A 19,206-nucleotide genomic window follows, 5' to 3' on the forward strand; every position below is an offset into this window, starting at 1 on the left:
TTAAAGACATAAACTTTTACATTTAGGGGCCCTTTTAAAAAGGCGTGGTAGGCTTTACACGCATGTAGCACATACCAAAATGAAACTACCACCAGGCTAGCGCACCCCCTGGTGGTAATTTTGGATTTAAGGCACATCCATACCGCCGGGACAAATTATTTTTTATTGCCTACCGTGTGCCAATTAACACCGCGTTTCCGGTATTAATCGGCAGTTGGTGTGCGCCGACCAGTCACCATGTGTGTAGAGCGTGAGCCCTTACCGCTAGATCAATTGGTTGTGTTAAGGGCTCAGGTCGTAAATAGGTACGTGCTGGTTTCAATTTTATCACAGGCCCTTTTCCTAGGCCAGGGGTAGGCAACTCCGGTCCTCGAGAGCCGCAGGCAGGTCAGGTTTTCAGGATATCCACAATGAATATGCAGGAGATAGATTTGCATACCGTGGAGGCAGTGCTTGCAGATCTATCTCCTTCATATTCATTGTGGATATCCTGAAAACCTGACCTGCCTGCGGCTCTCGAGGACCGGAGTTGCCTATCCCTGTCCTAGGCCATTGAAAAAAAATCCTTTTTCCCAGACGCGGTAAAAACTGGCCTGGCACATGCCAAAAACATGCACCCATACTACCAAAGGCCACTTTTTGCCGCAGCTTAGTAAAGGGACCCCTTAGGTAATAGACTAATGGAACTGATCAAGTTTTGAAATACGAGAGCTTCTTCTGCAGAGGACAAAAGTCAGTGTCCTAGTGTATGAACACTGTTATACCCAAGATGCTCCAGCTATAACCCAATTCTACAATGAGTAAGCGGGAATAGTTACATTAGATTGCACAACAAGGAGTGCCAATTTAGGACCCAATTCTATATATGTCACCTAAAATTAATGTGTACTAGGCAATTACGCATAAGTGTATTCTAAATATCGCATGTAAAGAAAACGCATAAGACATAGGTCATGCGACTGAATCTATGTGTGTCCATTTATACCAATGAAAAGCTGGTGTAAATCCATGCTCGTAGATTTACATGCACTGGCCCGTATTTTATAACAACACGCATAGATTTTGGAATGCCCACAAAACACCCAATTCTACACTCCTATGGATGCAACGTTTTGCCTATGTGCATTAGAATTTAGGCGCAGTAAATTATGGAATATGCTTAGCAATGTAGGCACGTAAATTCTAATTTTTGCCAATTAGTGCTTGTTATTGCTTGCTAAGAGCTGTTAACAACTCTTAACACCTTGTTAAAACAATTAATCTACGTGCATAGTTATAAAATACACCTAGATTTACGCACGGAATCACGCGTAACTCTAGACGTGCTATATAGAATCTGGGGGTTAATGCTGGGCTTCTGAATTCTACTCCTTGACTCTCAGAACAAGTTCATCTTTAGGATTTCTCCAATGATCATTTCTGTATGTTCCTTCTAATAATCAGATTAATTTTTCTGTTTTACTTACACCGAAAACCAGTCCTACAGATGTGCCAGTCGTCTATTATTAGGGATATGGCAGGGAAAGGTTTTCTCTTTGGCTCATTTTAAGATTTTGGTCTTGTTTTCCAATTTTCAGATTTTCTTGTTCATTTCTTACATTTTTGTAATCATTTTTCTACATGCATTAGAATATTTTAATGGGTGTAAGTAAAATTTACAGGGGAAAATTAATAGATCAAAATGTGTTAAATCAAATTTGCACACACTCACACTCCAGTTTACTAAGCAGTGCTAGTGCCGACACAGCCCATTCACTTTGTCGGCACTTGCACATGGACAGCCGCTAGCGCAGCTTCGTAAACAGACTAAGAGTATTCTATAATTGGTGCCTAGATTTAGGTGCCAATTATAGAATATGCTTAGTTGATATTTCAGCGCCTAAATCTACACGTATCCATTTACACCAATGAAAATGTGATGTAAATCCCAGCGCGTAGATTTAGGCACACTAGCCCATATTCTATAGGCGTGTAAATTACAGAACACTCATAAAATGCCCATTTCCCCACCCATAACTACACCCATTTTTGCCTGTGCCCATTAGAATTTTGGCGCACATCGTTATAGAATACACTTAGCAAGTTGTGCATCTAAATTCTAATTGGTGCCAATTAGTGCTCATTCTTGCTTGTTAAGTGCTATCATCAGTGCTCATTAGCTTATTAAGCTTGTTAAACTTCACGCATTGTTATAGAATTTGTGCCGATTTCAGCGTGGCTCTCTAGGCGCACTATATAGAATTTGGGGATAACTGTTAGAAACTCTAACTTTTGTGTAGTGTTATTTAAAATTTGACATCTCAGTAACATTAAGGTGGATGTCTACAAAACCAAACAAAAATGTTTGAAATTAATGTCACTTTCTACATATAAAATGTTAATGAATTCAGTGCAGGTTTGCAGTTGTTATTGCAAAATGTATATAAAATAGCAAAATAATTTTAAAAAATTTATGAGATGTGATGTTTGACACATTTAGTGCTGTTTATATCACAGTTTTATGTGTACTAACACTAAAGTTTATAATACATAATTTATGTGTAGTTTTTTATTTTAAAATTATTGTTGAGGGGATTTGTTTGCTTTGTTAACATTCACTACTGGCATCACCTGTGCTTCACTGCCCATTTTTCCAATGGGCCAGTGAAACATAAGGAGCTCTAAGGGCATTAAGCATGTGCTGTTAGTAAGTAATCCCCTAAGAATCTAAGGGGCCCTTTTACGAAGCTGTAGTAAGCACTAATGTGTGTTTACCATAGAATAAAAACCAGTACCATGGGGCGTGCTCAGGCATCCCGCAGTAGTTTTGGAATTGGCACATGTTACCAACGTTGTAGTGGTGTGTCTGGGGATAGAGAGTAGGCATATACTGCGCTAATCGGCTAGCGCAGTTACATCACCATACAGGTTAGTGCGTGAGCCCTTTCTGCATAGAAAATAGATGTCTGTAAGGACCCAAAATAGGTGGTGGTAGGGGCTAACATGCTAATGGTCATTCACTAATGGGAAAATTAGCACATGGCCATGTGAAGCAACAGTGTGTAAAATGTATTGGATATTTTCCTGTCTTAAATATGTCAGAAGTGTATTTCTCCTGTTTGTAACAGCTTTAAGCATAAACATGCACCATCTGCTGGCCAGAGGACTGACTTCTCTTTCTTTTATTTGGCACACAGATAATAGGAAATGCCTGTAGTAATGTAGCCAGTTTTTATTTGAAACTTGACTGTTCTAGGCTGGCTTTTGCTTCAGTCTTAGCCTGGAAGAAAAAGGAGACAGATCTCTTTGCTAAGGCTCTGTGAACAATTATATGTCCTGATCTTCCCAGGTACTGTTTAGACAGTATATGGATGTTTAGTTAGTTGTTTAATTGATCCATTTTTCAGTTACTTGTTACTGTTTGCTATTTGCACCATTTTTGTCCACTGTTCAATATTTTTATGAAAATAAACATAATTGTTTGTTTGTTCTGCCAGGCGTTTTGTTACAGGACATTAATGGGAATTATGGAAAATTGACTGTTTTACTGCCACACTAAAAGTGGCCTCAGTGTGTGGGAAAGACCTGCTCTGGGGATAGCACTGACCACTTTTTAGCATAGATTAGAAAAAAGCCCCTAATTTTGCATTACAGTTACATAATAGTATAGGGCCCTTTTATTAAGCTGTGGTAAAAAGTAGCAGTAGCACACCCTTATGCGGGTATTTCCCATACACTAAGGCCATTTTTACCACGGTAGTAAAAAAGGCTGATTTTCAGAATTTTCTATTAATGGTCACATGGTAAAATTATGCCTTACCTGCTGATAATTTTCTTTCCTTTACTAGCAGCAGATGAATCCAGGAAGTGGTGAATTGTGTCCATCTACCAGCAGGTGGAGATAGAGATTACAAAGCCGAAGGCAGTGATATCAGATGGCCAGCTCCTCCTTCAGTCAGTATATGTCTCATCACAAAGCAGCATCAACAAGTAACAAAAAAACTGTAAAACTTCCTGAGCAACAAACCAAAACCAGAACACATCTCCATGACGTAGAACAACTAGGCCCAAAAGGACCTTCTCTTCTGTTTTCCCTACTAAATCAGAAAGAAGCAGTTGTTCATCAAACCATTGATCCCTCTTTTACTTTTCTTAATACCAGGAGAAAATATCCCAAGAAAACAACCACCGCAGCTGACAACTGGAGAGATCCTGGATTCATCTGCTGCTAGTAAAGGAAAGAAAATTATCAACATGTAAGGCACAATTTTACCTTCCTTAGCCTTCGCAGCAGATGAATCCAGGAACTGGTGAGATGTACCAAAAAAAGCCCTAAAGAGGGTGAGAAGCCGCCATCCTCTGGGATAGAACCACCACACCAAAAGAAGCATCCAACCTACAAATCTCATCCAGGGAAAACACACCAGTTTCCGCCCTCGAAGCCGACTGCAGCCTTGTGGAATGTGCCCACAGCACCTTTGGAGGGGTGTGACCCTTCAAAATGTAAGCGGAAACAATTGCCTCCTTGATCCATTGGGAGATCATTGCTTTAGACTCCAGCTCATCCCGACAGGGCCAAGATAGAAGGACAAAGAGATGATCCGGATACCTGAAATCATTCGACATCTGCAAATAACGGAGAAGAACCCCCTGAACATCCAAAAATCACAGGACCACAAACTCAGCAGAATAATCCTCCTTCCGAATGGAAAGAAGGAACAGAGGTTGGTTATGATGAAAAGCCAAAACCACTTTAGGGAGGAACGAAGGAACCATATGCATAGTCATGTCAGATTCGAAAAACTCCAGGAAAGTGTCTCAGCAAGACAAAGCCTGAATCTCCAACACCCCTGCGCGACAAAGAAATGGCAAGCAAAAACACTGCTTTATGGGTCAAATCCATATCTGAAGCCTTCCACAGCGGCTCAAAAGGATCCCCCTGCAAGGCATGGAGGATGGATTTGATTCCAGGGTGGACAAATGTGTAACATTCCCATCAAGAAGCGCACAACATCAGGGTGTGAAGCCACAGCAGAGCTTGACATCTGCCCCTGGAAAAAGGTCAAAGCGGCCACCTGCACTCAAAGTGAATTATAGGCCAAACCCTTCTGCAATCCGTCCATTTGACATTTGAGGAACAGACACTTGCAAGGGCAACCAGGCATGGGCCGAACACCACACCTCAAAAATCCTCAACACCCAAGCATACGTGGAAGAAATGGAACACTTACGAGTCCACAGCAAAGTAGCTATCACCTCATCTGAATAGCTCTTCTTCCTCAAGCATGACCACTCAAGAGCAAGGCCGTAAGACCAAAGCGGGATGGATTGTCCATCTGGACAGAACCCTGGTGGAGAAGGTTGGACTTGACTGGAAGAAGAAATGGAGGAGCCACCAGCAGCCAAATGAGGTCTGTATACCAGGGGCATCTCAGCCAATCCGGAGCAATCAAAATGACAGCCCTTGTGGCATGCTATCTTGAACATGAACCGGCTGATTAGAGGCCAAGGAGGAAAGACGTAAAAAAGGCCCTCCTCCGGCCAAGGCTGAATAAGAGTATCCAGTCCTACAGAGCCGACCTCTCTGTGATTGCTGAAGAACCTGGGCACTTTGGAGTTTAGACAGGACACCATCAAATCCATCTCTGGTGTTCCCCACCGGCGGCAAATGTGGCAGAACACTGCATTAGACAATTCCCACTCTGTCGAATCTAGAAGATGCCACCTCCGAAGGAGCCCCGAGCTGAGGCCTCTTGAAGACTAGGACCTCAGCGGAAGACTTTAAGGTGACCTCCGAATCTGGAGAGGGAACCCCCAAAGACGGGACTACAGGCAACTTCAGGACCTGCAAAGTCCTCTTCAATAGATATGCTTGATGAAGCAGGAGAACAAATTCCGGTGAGAAAAAAATCTCTCGAATCAGAGTACCTGCAGCAAGGACAGAAAGAGCCCCTGGAGATACCACAGGGGAACCCAAAGCAGGCCGCAAAACCTTCACTGTAGCCAACAGCTGTGAAGTGAAAACCGCGTCACCCAGTGCCAAAAAAATGGCACGCGTGCCAGATGTGTCAGCGCAGGAATTCAACCACTCTGGGGAAAGACCGTCACCTGAGACAGAAAGAACCTCTGTGCACTTGGCCAGGCACAAGCCCACCATGGACCAGCGTGCCCCACAGCACGAATGTTTGACGGACTCAGCCACCATACTCACGACTGTCAAGAAGCAAAAGAAAGATGCATCAAAAGCAACGCTGCACAAGACCCACGAACAGCGGGAGCTGCCAGTCAAACCTGCCAACAAACCGACCCTCTCAGAGAGCTGACAGTGGGGTCTGAAGAAATCAATCGCTATCCTGCCTGCCACCTCAGTGTCTATCTCCCGAACAGTGCTGGTTTCCCTCTTATATTTTATTTTTAATTTATTTGTTTGTTTGCTAGGAAAAAAAGCTGAACACAAAATATTTTGTTTTTTGATGATGAAGGCCACAGGAACAGCCTGTAGAGCAGGAGGACAGAATCCACAGGGTGAGACAGGGACCCAGGCCACCAGGTATGCCCCTAAAGATTGTTCCAAGACCAAACACCCCCTAGGCTCAACTGGCCACAAAGGCCCAGGAGCAGACCCAGGAGAAAAATCCGGGAGCTGTTGAGATGCCGTCTACCACCTGCTGGCAGTGACGATCCTAGGTCGGCTGCCACCCGGGGCGGATCGCTGGTGCGCACCCCCCCCCTTGGGTGCAGCACGACACACACACCCTCGACGCAATGACCCCCTGGGTGCATTTTTAGCTGCTGGGAGCAGCTGCGCGGCTCTCAGCTCTGCTGGCTCCCTGCTCCCTCTGCCCTGGAACAGGAAGTAACCTGTTCCGGGGCAGAGGGAGCAGGGAACCAGCAGAGCCGACAGGCGCGCGGCTGCTATCTGCACCCCCCCCCCAGCAGCTTGCACCTGGGGTGGACCGCCCCCTCTGCCCCCCCCTTGGTATGCCACTGGATAGAGATATAATGACTGAAGGAGGAGATGGCTGTCTGATGTCACTGCCTTCAGCTTTGTAATATCTTTCTCCACCTGCTGGTAGATGGACACAACCCACCAGTTCCTGAATTCATCTGCTGCGAAAGGTAAGGAAGCTAATTTTCCCTTTCGTGATTGACTATTAGCATATGAGACCCTACCACCACCTGTTTTGTAGGCGGTAGGGATTGACACCCTAAACCTAAACAGTTAGTACATGGCAATTCCAACGTGATAACCAATTTGCATAGACATATACACTCTCCGCCCCCAGATGCCCCCATGCCAAAAAAGAAATTTTATGTTTTATCATGTGGGTAGTGTGTTCAAATGGCAAAATTACTGTGGGACACCCCAGCACGCCCCATGGTACACCATTTTTTTCTGTGTTAAGCATAGTGCTAACGGCAGCTTAGTAAAAGAGCCCCCTATATTTTAGTGCTAACATAAAAATGTTGGGGGCATTAGGGTCCTTGAAGTGAGGTCTTATTATTGCTTGTTTCCAGATGCCAGAGTTCAAGCTACTGTAGTTATCAGCACCAAGTGAATAAAAGATGAAAGAGGGGTCAGAAAGTGTTTGAACAAATAGACAAGTATTGGGTCTGTGATAGGAGAAGGTTTCAAGTTGTTAATTATCTTGATTAGATATGGTAGAGAAGGAAGGTTAAAACAAGAAAAGGAAGAAGTGGGAAGTAGAGAATGACCTGTGGACTGGGGGTTAGTAGATAGTGAACAGAGCTAGGTAAAAGTTGTCACATTTTGTATTATGTTTTCAATTTTCTCAGAAAAACCCTTGGTTCTGTCTCCCAGGCACATCCCTCACACTTCAATCAAAGGGTAGATACATTGTATTCCTAAAATTTGTAATTAACTGCTTCATAGGGTTAAAAGCAGGTAAACCCCATTTTATATCTCCATCTGAGGGACATACTTGTCTACTACTTAGAGAACTTACGAGAATTATGCAAATCAAAAAAACAGCAACCCCAGTACTTAACTGTCAACACAAAGGAACAGCTCTGAGAAAAAATCAAAGCTCCCAAGGACCACTATGAGGAAAGCATGGCATTTCGGTTCTACAGAACCTGCTTCCAGGGTGATTTTGAACCAGTCACTGAACAAACTGCAATTCGCAACACTTAAGCGGCAACTGGCAAAAAGAAGCCATGCTATCTCCTCATAATGGGCGTCAGGAGCTTTGTCTTTTTTGGTTTTACTGAAAATTCTTATTAAAACATTTAAAGTACTTAAAAATTAGAAATTAAATAAAAGTAGAATTAAAAGGTTTTGTCTAGTATAGGAGGCAAGTGATTAACATGTATGAAGTGCTGCAGATCTGGAATAGCTTTGTGCTATAGGAGATCACATAGCCGATTTGATTTGCTTTATGATGCCTCCTTTCTGGTTCCTTATTGAGGGGCCTTTTTACCAAGCCCCGTAGGCGTGTACACGCATCCTACACATGCCAATTTTGAACTAATGTCCAGCTATCGCGTGGCCCGGGCAGTAATTTTATTTTCAATGTGTGCCCACTATGTGCCCTGGAAAATTTCTGGCGCGTGGCGCTAACCGGGCAGTAATCAGCATTGTACGCACACCAATGATTACCGCCCGGTTAATGTATGAGACTTTACCACTAGGTCAATGGGTGGCGGCAAGGTATCAGGCTCAAAATGGATGCACACCAATTTTTATTTTGCTATGAGTCCATTTTCAGCTTAAGAAAGGCCTTTTTTGCAGGTGAGCTGAAAAATGGACTTGCGCGTGTCCAATACATGTGCCTACACCAACGCAGGCCACTTTTCAGCACACCTTAGTAAAAGGACCCCTGAGTGTTGTTGGGCTTTTTGCTTACATAGTTTATGCTTATATTGCTTAAACAGCTTTGTGCTTATGTGGCTTTATGTTTCTCACCACTTTTGCTCAAATTTCTGATTGAGGAGTGACAGTTTTTCCCTTTATTTTTGTGACTATTTGGGATTATGTCAGATACTTGTGACCTGAATTGGCAACTATTGAAAGCAGGATACTGAGCTAGATGGACTACTGTTCTGACCCAGTATGGCTATTCATAAGTTATTATGTAGGCATACTAGATTTTATTCAATTAAAAGCAAACCAGCTGTCATGATGCAAAATCATGCTAAGCAGCTCATTAACTATTAACAGATAGCCAAAAAAACATGCAAACTGCTGTCAAAGAACAGGTTTCGCCAACAGTTGTTATGTACATTGACATTCTCAAAGATGCATATGTTGTTCTGCCCCTGTGCATCCGTCCAAGAGAAATAACAGGTGAAATTTTATATGGGTACTTGAAGTGCATGCAGCTTGTATGCATCTTTAACTCAAAAACTGGTGCATTTTTCTTTGGAATATCAGCTGCAAAATATGTTTTTATAAAGTGAGCATGTAAACTTGGAAAACTGCAAGATATACAGAATTGCCCATTGAAAAAGTTGGAAAAACTGCAGGTATTTTGCAGCTTCAGGCAAGTTTGCAAAAGGAAATCTTTCTCTTTCAATTATTGCCCATAGGTGATACTGGCTGGTATGCTTTGCATCTGATTTCTCTATAAGCTAAAGTTGGCTGTAGAATAGTGCATGCATAATTTTCTAATACCAGATAAATCACATGTCCACCCTCTCCCTCTAGGAACACCTTCATTAACCCATACTAAAGTATATATGTACATACATACTTTCAGATGGGTTTGGCATGGATAATTTTAATCACCCATTGAATTAGTAAATTAGTATTTACTTGTTTAATTGCTTTTGAAAGTTGACCACTGAATGCCTCTAGTTAAAAAACAACAACAACTTTGTGGTATATATATATTGATAAATAATCCAAAAATGTTTTTTCTTCTTTTATGGCTGTCCATTTACTTCTGGAAAAAAAAATAAGTGAAAGTGTGTTGGTTTACTCATGCTTATTACTTGAAATTGAAAAGCTGTCACAGTTAAAAAGGCAAAGATAGCTGGATAGTTGTGCTCTAGTACAGTGAACTGGAGCTTTATAGAACACCATGCAGCCTACTTACTGAAGTGTGCTAACTGAATAAAGCAGCAATTAGCACATTAAAAGAGTCTTTTACTAAAGTGCATTACATTTTTGCTCCTAATACACCATAACAGCAGAAATTAGCTTGCATTTAGTGCAAATGTTGCATGCTAATTTTGAGGTGCTTGTCCAGCAGGTACTCTGGAATTAATGTATGAACCATATTTATTGGCGCACATAGAACCTGGTCACAATTAGTGTGGCTGCACTTAGCATCCCCTATTAAGGAAGCGCTATGTGAAGCCACGCTAATTGTGCAAACGAAAGTTAGCACACTTTAATAACCATGCGCTCAGCACATTATGCAGTCCAATCCATTCTCTGCCAATGAGCCCTCACTTCCTGCTCCCAAAACAATATGCAGTTAATATAAGAATTAAAACACCCAGATCATCATGCCACTGCAGTAGCTGTTAGCGTTTTTCTGCAGTAGCAGTTAAAGCACCCTTATTCATGCATTAACAGTTTAACACGTTTAAGAAAAAGGACCCATAATGGTTAAGAGTGGTATTCGACAGAGCAACCTACATAAGAACATAAGTATTGCCATACTTGGACAGACCGAAGGTCCATCAAGCCCAGCATCCTGTTTCCAACTGTGGCTAATCCAAGTTACAGGTACCTGGCAAGATCTTAAAACAGTACAATACATTTTATGCTGCTTAGCCTTAGAAATAAGCAGTGGCTTTTCCACAAGTCCATTTTAATAATGGCTTATGGACTTTTCTTTTAGAAAGCTATCCAAACCTTTTTTAAAACCTGTTAACTATATTCTCTGGCAATGAATTCCATATAAGTCTGCCCAGCACTATCCCCGCCTCCCAACCACCATCCCCGCCTCCCACCACCGGCACATAAAAACAACTATACTGGGTGGACCAATGGTCCATGTAGCCCAATATCATGCTTCCAGCAGTGGCCAATCCAAGGCAGAAACTCAATTAGTAGCAACATTCCATGCTAGCAGTCCCAGGACAAGCAGTGGCTTTCCCCATGTCCATCTCAACAACAGACTATGGAGTTTTCCTCCAGAAACTTGTCCAAACCTTTTTTAAACCCAGATTCGATAACCGCTGTTACCACATCTTGCAGCAAAGAGTTCCAGAGCTTAATCATTCTTTGAGTGAAAAAATATTTCCTCCTCATTGTTTTAAAAGTATTTCCATGCAATTGTATTGAGCGTTCCCTGGTCTTTGTACTTTTTGAATGAGTAAAAAATTGATTCACCTCCACCCACTCCAGACAACTCAAGATTTTGTTGACCTCAATCATATCCCCTCTCAGCCGTCTCTTTTCCAAGCCGAAGAGCCGTAGCCTTTTTAGCCTTTCCTCATATGGGTGCAATTCTATCTCCTCTATCATTTTGGTTGCTCTTCTTTGAACCTTTTCTAATTCCATTATATCTTTTTTGAGATACAGCGACCAGAATTGAACGCAGTACTCAAGGTGAGGTTGCACCATGGAGCGATACAGAGGAATTAGAATATTTTTGGTCTTATGTTGCATCCCTCTCCTAATTATTCCTAGCATCCTGTTTGCTTTTTTGGCTGCCGCCAGCATATTGTCTACAATGACACCTAGGTCTTTTTTCTCAAGTGCTAACTCCTAAAGTGGACTCTAACATCATACAACTATGACTCGTTCCCCATGTGCATCTCTTTGGGTTTGTCTACATTAAATTTCATCTGCCATTTGTTTCCTAAGGTCTTCCTGCAAAATTTTCACAGTTTGCATGCATTTTGACAACTTTGAATAGTTTTGTGTCACCTGCAGGTTTAATCACCTCACTCCTCACTCCCATTTCCAGTTCACTTAAAAATGTGTTAAAAAATAGCACCAGTCCAAGTACAGATCCCTGCAGCACTCCACTATTCACCCTCCTCCATTAAGAAAAATGGCCATTTAACTCTACCCTCTGTCCGATAACCAATTCTGAATCCACAGAAGGACATTGCGTGTGAATCTGAAAAGGGGGCGTGGCCAAGGGCATCAAACGTTGTGTGTGGATTTACAGAATTCACCTGAATCACGCTTAAGTTATAAGCCAGCATTTACACTGCTTTTAAGCAGACGGAACTCCGGCACTCAAAAATTAGGTGCCAGATCTCCACCAAACGCTATTCTGTCATGGTGTTAGACTTGCTGCCCACATTCGCCACGAATTAATATGTTACAAGAAATTCTACCCACTTCTCCAGCAATTAATATGTTGGAAGAAATGAGTTATTTTGGGGAAAATAGCTCGAGAGCAACTCGCTACTGTTTATAATTTAAGAGCAAGCGCTGTATTTATAAGTTTTAGGATATTAATTTCTCCACCAATCACCAAAGGTGATAATTGCAATAAATTAAATATATTAAGTATATATATATTCAGAACACAAAGAGACCGTATTTTTAGATTCAAAAAAGATTGATTTAATATACAATTTCACACGAGAGGTAGGTTTTTAAGAGGAATCTTTACAGGTAATCTGTGCTTAAAATAGAACAAAGTAGCAGGTCTAGATCAACTTACAAGTCCTTGTTACAAGCATGCTGTGGTCCAGCAGGACTGATGAGCACATGTTGAGGACAGGAGGCATCAGCAGATCCCAAGAGAGCAGCAGTTTCCAAGAGAGGCAGGTTTCCAGAGGAGCAGGTCCCAAGAGGAGGAGGTTCCAAGAGAGCGAGCTGGGCTGTTTCCAGGCCTTTTATAATGTTAGCAGAGAAGCATGGTGTGTGCATGTCTTGGATATTTTGCAAGGCATTATGGTTAATGTAGTCTCATGTCTGCACACGACCCCTGAGTTGGTCTCATGTCTTATGACATCACAAGACTTAGTCTGGATTTTGCTGGCAAATGTCTTTTGATGTCCTGTTCAGTCTCTGTGGCAGATACACATTACAAGTCCTTCCTTTCTGCACATGTCTGGAAGCTGATGGGAGGGGCAGGTATACCTTTGACAAGCAAATGTCCTGTTTACGCTTCCTCTGAGTTCTTTTGTTTTATTCAGGTGCCCACCTTAGTCCATCTTTTGTTAGGTGGGAGGACAGAGGAATAGAGTCAATTTAAAACTTTAAAGCAGTCTTAAGTCTTTTGTTTTGAGAAATGAGAAAAGGCAAGGTGAGGCCCCAAAGGGAGAGGGAAGGGGGCTTTTGGAATGAGACTATTTTCTCTGCTGCAGTGTTTTTAAAAGATACACAAATATATTGCTGTATATATATCCAGCAAATATGCTACATATTTCAGTAATAGACTGATACCGTTACAATGGATGTGTTCCCTTTGTAGAACAAGGCTTAGCACTCGATTTTTTTGTGCTAAATTTTCAGCCCCATTTATCGTGTAGTAAGTTTCCATGCATAAATACTACTTGTTGAACTGGCATTAAATGCATATCTGTTATACAAATAGGGGGTGATTCTACAACTGGGTGTCTCCATTTAGGGTGCCCCTAGGATGCGCAGTAGGAGCTTATTCTATAATGGCACTGGGTGCCCAGGTCCTGTTATAGATTACTAGTGTAACCCGGTATCTGCACACCTAACAATTATGTACATGCAGTTATACCAGCCATAGAGCTGGCATATGTGCAAGCACCTAAATATGGCAGGAATGTCACACTCATACATATAGTACAAAAAACAGTAGAGATGACAAAAACTGGTGTATAAATGTCCTTTAGTAAATTTCTTCACAACAATCCGGCGTCTTGACACAGGCTGTGTTTTGTCTAAAAAGCCTGCCTCAACAGTCTCACAATATACGCACAACTGAAGTGGCACCCAAGGTGTACAGTCAGCAAAGAAGTCTTCACAAAACAGAAGGAAAACTTCCTATAATAATCAATATCTCCTTCAGCTAACAAGTCCTCAAGGACCCATTTACCCCTGGATTCCATATAGTGTGACTTACATTGCGCGTGCAAATCGGGTTTTATTCTGGATTTGTGTGCACAACTTAATTAGGTAACCAAACCAATGTCGATAATTGACAAGTAACAAGAAATTATAGACACTAATTTACATTAACTGGAATTTACGCGCACAGCTGTCCAAATGTATTCTGCAAAGTAATGTATATAAATTCTAAGGTACATAGCTGAAAAGGGGGCATGGCCATTGGTGTGGAATAGGCAGATCGTGGGTGATTCTAAAATACTATGCACATTGTTATAGAATATACCCAGTCCTCACCTAATTTAGGTGTCATCATTTACACCAGCAACTTCCCACAACTAAATTTAGTCACACAGACTGGCACTAGGCATACTCTATAAATTGCACCTAAATTTTGCTGTACTTTATAGACTATGCCTAGGTGTATTTTTTCTGCACCAATTTTTTAAGTGTGATATATAGATTCTAGCCTTAAGTGCATGATAAGTGTATTTCTTGAAGTTACCTATATATGAAGATGCTAGAAATGCCCCCAATATTTAATGCAAAGGTTTTGTAGTTAATATGCATTAATTTTGGCAATTAGCACACAGTAACTTCAACACCTTACTACTGCACTTTAAGAAACAGTACCCTATATGATAATATTCAACTGAAAATAACTTTATTTCAATATCTTAAATAAAGATTCAGTGATAAAAACTTTTTTGTTCCACCTTGTACGAAACAAGCAGATGTCACCGCTTTATATATGAGACCTAGGCTGGCCCAAGGGTATCTGATGCTCTGGGTGAACCTTCAGACATGCACCTCCCCCACCTCAACCATCAGCTCAGATCCCTATCCTGTAGTTCAGTTAGTATCTCCTCTTCCCCTCCTTACACCTCCTCCCCCCCCCCCCCCCACCAGATAGCAAGCATCTGCTCTCTCTATCCTTCCTTGGGGCCAGCATTCTCCCTTCTCTCTCCTCTGGATTCATCATCTCAGCTTCTCTTCTCCTCCATTTCTCCAGCATTTTCTCTCGCTTCTCCCTCCCAGCATCTCATCTCCCCTTTTTTTACCCTAGTCCCATATCTAGCATGCTCCCTTTGCTGCTGCTGCTGCTGCTCCTGCTGTTCTACCTCTTCCTGGCAGCTTGCAGGACTTCCTGTTGGGGAAGGGCAGGATGCAGCAGGACTTGAGAGTGGCCCTCTACTGCAAGGACCCTTGCTGGCATGCCTTACTTTCAAAGTGATTAGGAAGAGGTGCAGTAGCAGTAGTAGTAGGTGGAGTATACTGAACATGGGATTGGGGTAAGGCAGGGGAGATTTGAAGATGCTCTCTTGCCACAGTACTGATCCCTAAATGCTGCTGCTCTAGGCAGATGCCTAGTCTGCCTGATTGTAGGACTGGCACAGTCTTGATTTTAGAAGTGTCCTGAGTCATGCAGAGTAAAATCCTTATTAAAATAGAACCAATTTATACCATAAGAAAAATTATACTTTCTGAAAGCAAATGATCTTTAAAAATGACTACGTTTTCCTGGGTAATTACAAAGTGATTTAATTGTGTGGATATTCCCTTGGAGCTTATTCATGGCAGTGCATTTACATTAATAAAATAAACTGCTGAATGTGACCCTAAATGTGCCAGCTGCTGGAAACTAATTTAGTCCAGCAGGGAACAAGAACAGATTTGGCCCACGTACCTCACACAGTTAATGTAGTGTGTATATGTTCCTCTCTTGAAGCTAGTTTTTTCATTTTAGTTTTTTGAATGCGGCAAAGTTTATTTGTTCTCTTGAAAAAACAGTAAATGATTTTTTGAACATTTTTCCATATAAGAGGTTGTGCTTTAATGAGTAAATAGCCATATGTACCTGGCACTGATGTGCTTATTCAGTATTTTATTGTATTGCTTTAGACTCCTGTTCCAGGCTAACTAGGCCAAAACATGATTTGCTTTGAGTCTTGGCAAAGGTCCAATAAAGTTTCATTTTGACACCTTTGGCATGAGACTTCTGCTTTTGGTCTCCTCCACTGTTTTTTTTCGTTCTCTGTGGGACCCATGGAATGACTATTGAGAGTGGGACAATATTCTTTGTTCAGTGAAGAGAAGTTACAGAGACTTCTACAAGAATTCACACCTTTTATTCAAAATGAATTGCATTATCTTTCAATTTCGCAATACTGCAGGACTAAGAAAATTCCTAGGGGTTTGAGAATTTTGAAGGAGCCTCACTTGTGTACGGATGATGCCAACTTTTTCAGTCAATGGTGTTGAATTTTAAATAAATGTTATTTGGATTTTAATGATTTTAATTGTACAGAAATCCAAGAAAAGGAATGAAAAATTGAGACCTATTGTTGAAGAAAAGTTAGAAAATTTGAGAAAGGAAAATGAAAAGTTTGGCACTGTAATAATAAATGTTAATAAGCACTTGGATATTTTTAAGCATCATATCAAGAAAGTTAAGTTGAATAAGATGCAAAGGGACATGAATGATTATAGAAAATTTTCTATTTACCCTTGGTTAGACAATCATACTCGAGATCTAGGGCTCGAGTTATAGATAATGCTCCTCTTTATACCAGACAGGTTATGTGTGAAAAATCTTCTGATAATGGAAGTAGAAAATGTATTTGCAGCAATTCAGGTGAACTTTTTACCTCCCTTCCCACTATACCAATTGATACATCCATTGCAGGTCAATCAAATGATTTTTTTAGACAAAATATGGCCAGCTTTCCCTGGTGTGAAATCAGCAAAAGGACCTTTCCTACCCCTACATCTTGTTGCCTAAGCCAAGAAGTGCTGGAATAACATTGACAGCTGATGAGCTCATGCAGGCTCCTCAGTGGCCAGCTTTTCCTGGTGTGACATCAGCAGGAAACCTTTCCTCACCCCTACATCTTGCCGCCACAGCTGAGAAGTGCTGGGATAACATCAAAGGCCGAGGAGCTCATGCAGGTAACTCAGTGGACGCTTTCCCTGGTGTGACATCAACGGCAGGACATTTCCTCACCCCTACATCTTGCCACTACCACCGCATTACATGGCTGTGGGCTTCTGGCCATGTGTGCCCAAAGGGGTGTGACCAAAAGGACAGGACCCACCCCTTTGGGGTCCCTTCAGAGCAACTGAGGAGCATGGAGCACAGACCCTTGCTTCTTGCTCATGGGGAAGTATAAGGTGGGAAGGAGAAAGATTGCTCCTTCCCTAGAAATTTCATTTTCATCAGGCAAACAAACCCCACCTATTCAACCTGCTCTTTTACGGGAGACTGTGAGTCCACCCTTTACTGTTGCTCCAAATGTGGGTGAAGTTACACTTAAGGATTTATGGTTGGTTGTTACCAGAATTGATAACTCTTTACAAAGACTATTTACTGAAGAGTCTTCAGCAAAAATTGCCGAACATGAGGACAGACTTTTTAAAGTGGAACAACATTTGGAGAAATTTGACCAACAAGTTCCCAACTTTCAGTCTGCAATTGTAGCAGTGAACAAAGATAATTTAATGATTCATTTGCACTTGGAGTCTATAGAGAATGTTTCAAAAGTCCACAATTTGTGGCTTTTGAATGTTCCTATTACTCATTATTTAGCTCCAGCTGAATTATTTAAAATGTATGTTAAAGAGGTTTTGTAATTGTCTTATGAGTCATTAATGGTTAGTAATTTGTATTATTTGCCTAAAAGGGTTTGTAAGACTGGTAAGGAAGGTGATTTTGATTGTGTTACTACTCCAGATAGTTTGGATATCTCACATTTTATTTAATCATCTCTGTATACTATAACTAAAAGAGCTACTTTTTTCCTTTATTTATTTATACATTTATAAACATTACATGAAATGAAAACTTGAACAGTAATAAGTATATCAAAAGAAATTTTTCAAGACAATTTCACAATTATATCACATATTTAATACTTAGGACACTAAATAGAACTGAAACAAATCCTTATTCAAAAAAGATTCAAGATGGGAAAGGTGAACAATTAACCAGGAAACTCACATGAGAAAACTAAAGGAAAAAGCCGGTCCTGCCCCATTTCTAAATAAAAGTCCAAACTCATCTATAAAGTACCTCTGTGGGATATATTAGCAGTCCACTAGAAATCCTATTTATGCCTCCACTGTTGAGACAGACCTCTTCTTATTCTCCAAAACAATCAAAAGTTGTGAAAATTCAAAAATGACATATCTATGTGCATCACATGTTACAATACATTTGCAAGGAAATTTAACAAACACTTGCATCCCAAGAGTATGAGCCTCCTGGGATGCATGAAGGAATTTCTTCCTTCTATCTTGTGTTGCTTTACATAAATCCAGAAAAATCCACAATTTCTGTCCCAGAAACAAAGCTGAATGGCTATGGCAGTACAGAGAAAAAATATGTTCTTTATCTTGCTCAAATACAAAGACCACTAATAAGGTGGCCCTATTCATTTGCTCATCCACTGATCTTTCTAGGATGACTGAAACATCCAAACTGTCGTTGGATACATCAGTTTTCATATTGCTACTTTGCCCAGATTTTAAAGGCAAAAAGTGAGTGAAGATCACGTTTCTGTGAAATAGTTTTTCAATATGTCCTGAGGTAGATCAAAAGGGACCTTAGGGAAGTTGACAAACCTCAGATTCAAAAATGTTAACTTATTTTCAATCACCTCTAATTTTCAGTGTACCATCATCTTATCTTGTACTAAATTATGGATTACAGTACCTTGTTCCAGTTTTTCCTCCTGTTCTCCTTATCCAGCTGCAGCCTATTAGCTATTCCAGCAAGTTCTTCAGAATTCTTAGTAACTAAAGTTTCTAATGTCATCAGGGCTGACCAAATGGAGTCAAGTGTTAACACCGAATGTTTTACCGGGAGAGCGCGGGTATACCGCTGTAACCCAGAAGGTTAGGCCCTTGGGTCAAAGAGCGTGGATGCACAGATGGTAAATTCAGAATCCCTTGCTGCTCAATCTGCACAGAAGATCTCTCTCCAACATGATCCCAAACTACAGTTGCTGGTTCTTTCGGAAGTTCCTTCAAATCCAGCGAAATAGAATTACCACCACCCACTGCTCATAGTAATGAGGTCTGATTCTGCAAGTCGTCACTCAATTTCCTCATCCTAAGGTTCCTCCGGACTGTAGTTGGGTGGAGAAGGAGGACTTTACATGTCAGGGCTCAAAGAGCACTCCAGCTGATGTTGGGTCAACATCTCCTCTACTAGTGACCCTTTTGCTGGAGACATGTTTGGGGCCAAAGGAACAAAAGTGGTTATTAAA

The 19,206-nt window shown here is 41.3% G+C and overlaps 1 protein-coding gene across 1 annotated transcript in view; it reads right to left on the reverse strand.

Annotated features, from left to right (window-relative positions):
- The window catches only part of BRINP3 (BMP/retinoic acid inducible neural specific 3), a 505,009-nt gene that overhangs the window by 462,798 nt on the left and 23,005 nt on the right, over nucleotides 1-19,206 (reverse strand). The window lies entirely within an intron of this gene.

The sequence above is a fragment of the Microcaecilia unicolor genome, chromosome 6 (assembly GCF_901765095.1).
Source record: "Microcaecilia unicolor chromosome 6, aMicUni1.1, whole genome shotgun sequence".
Taxonomy (NCBI): Eukaryota; Metazoa; Chordata; class Amphibia; order Gymnophiona; family Siphonopidae; genus Microcaecilia; species Microcaecilia unicolor.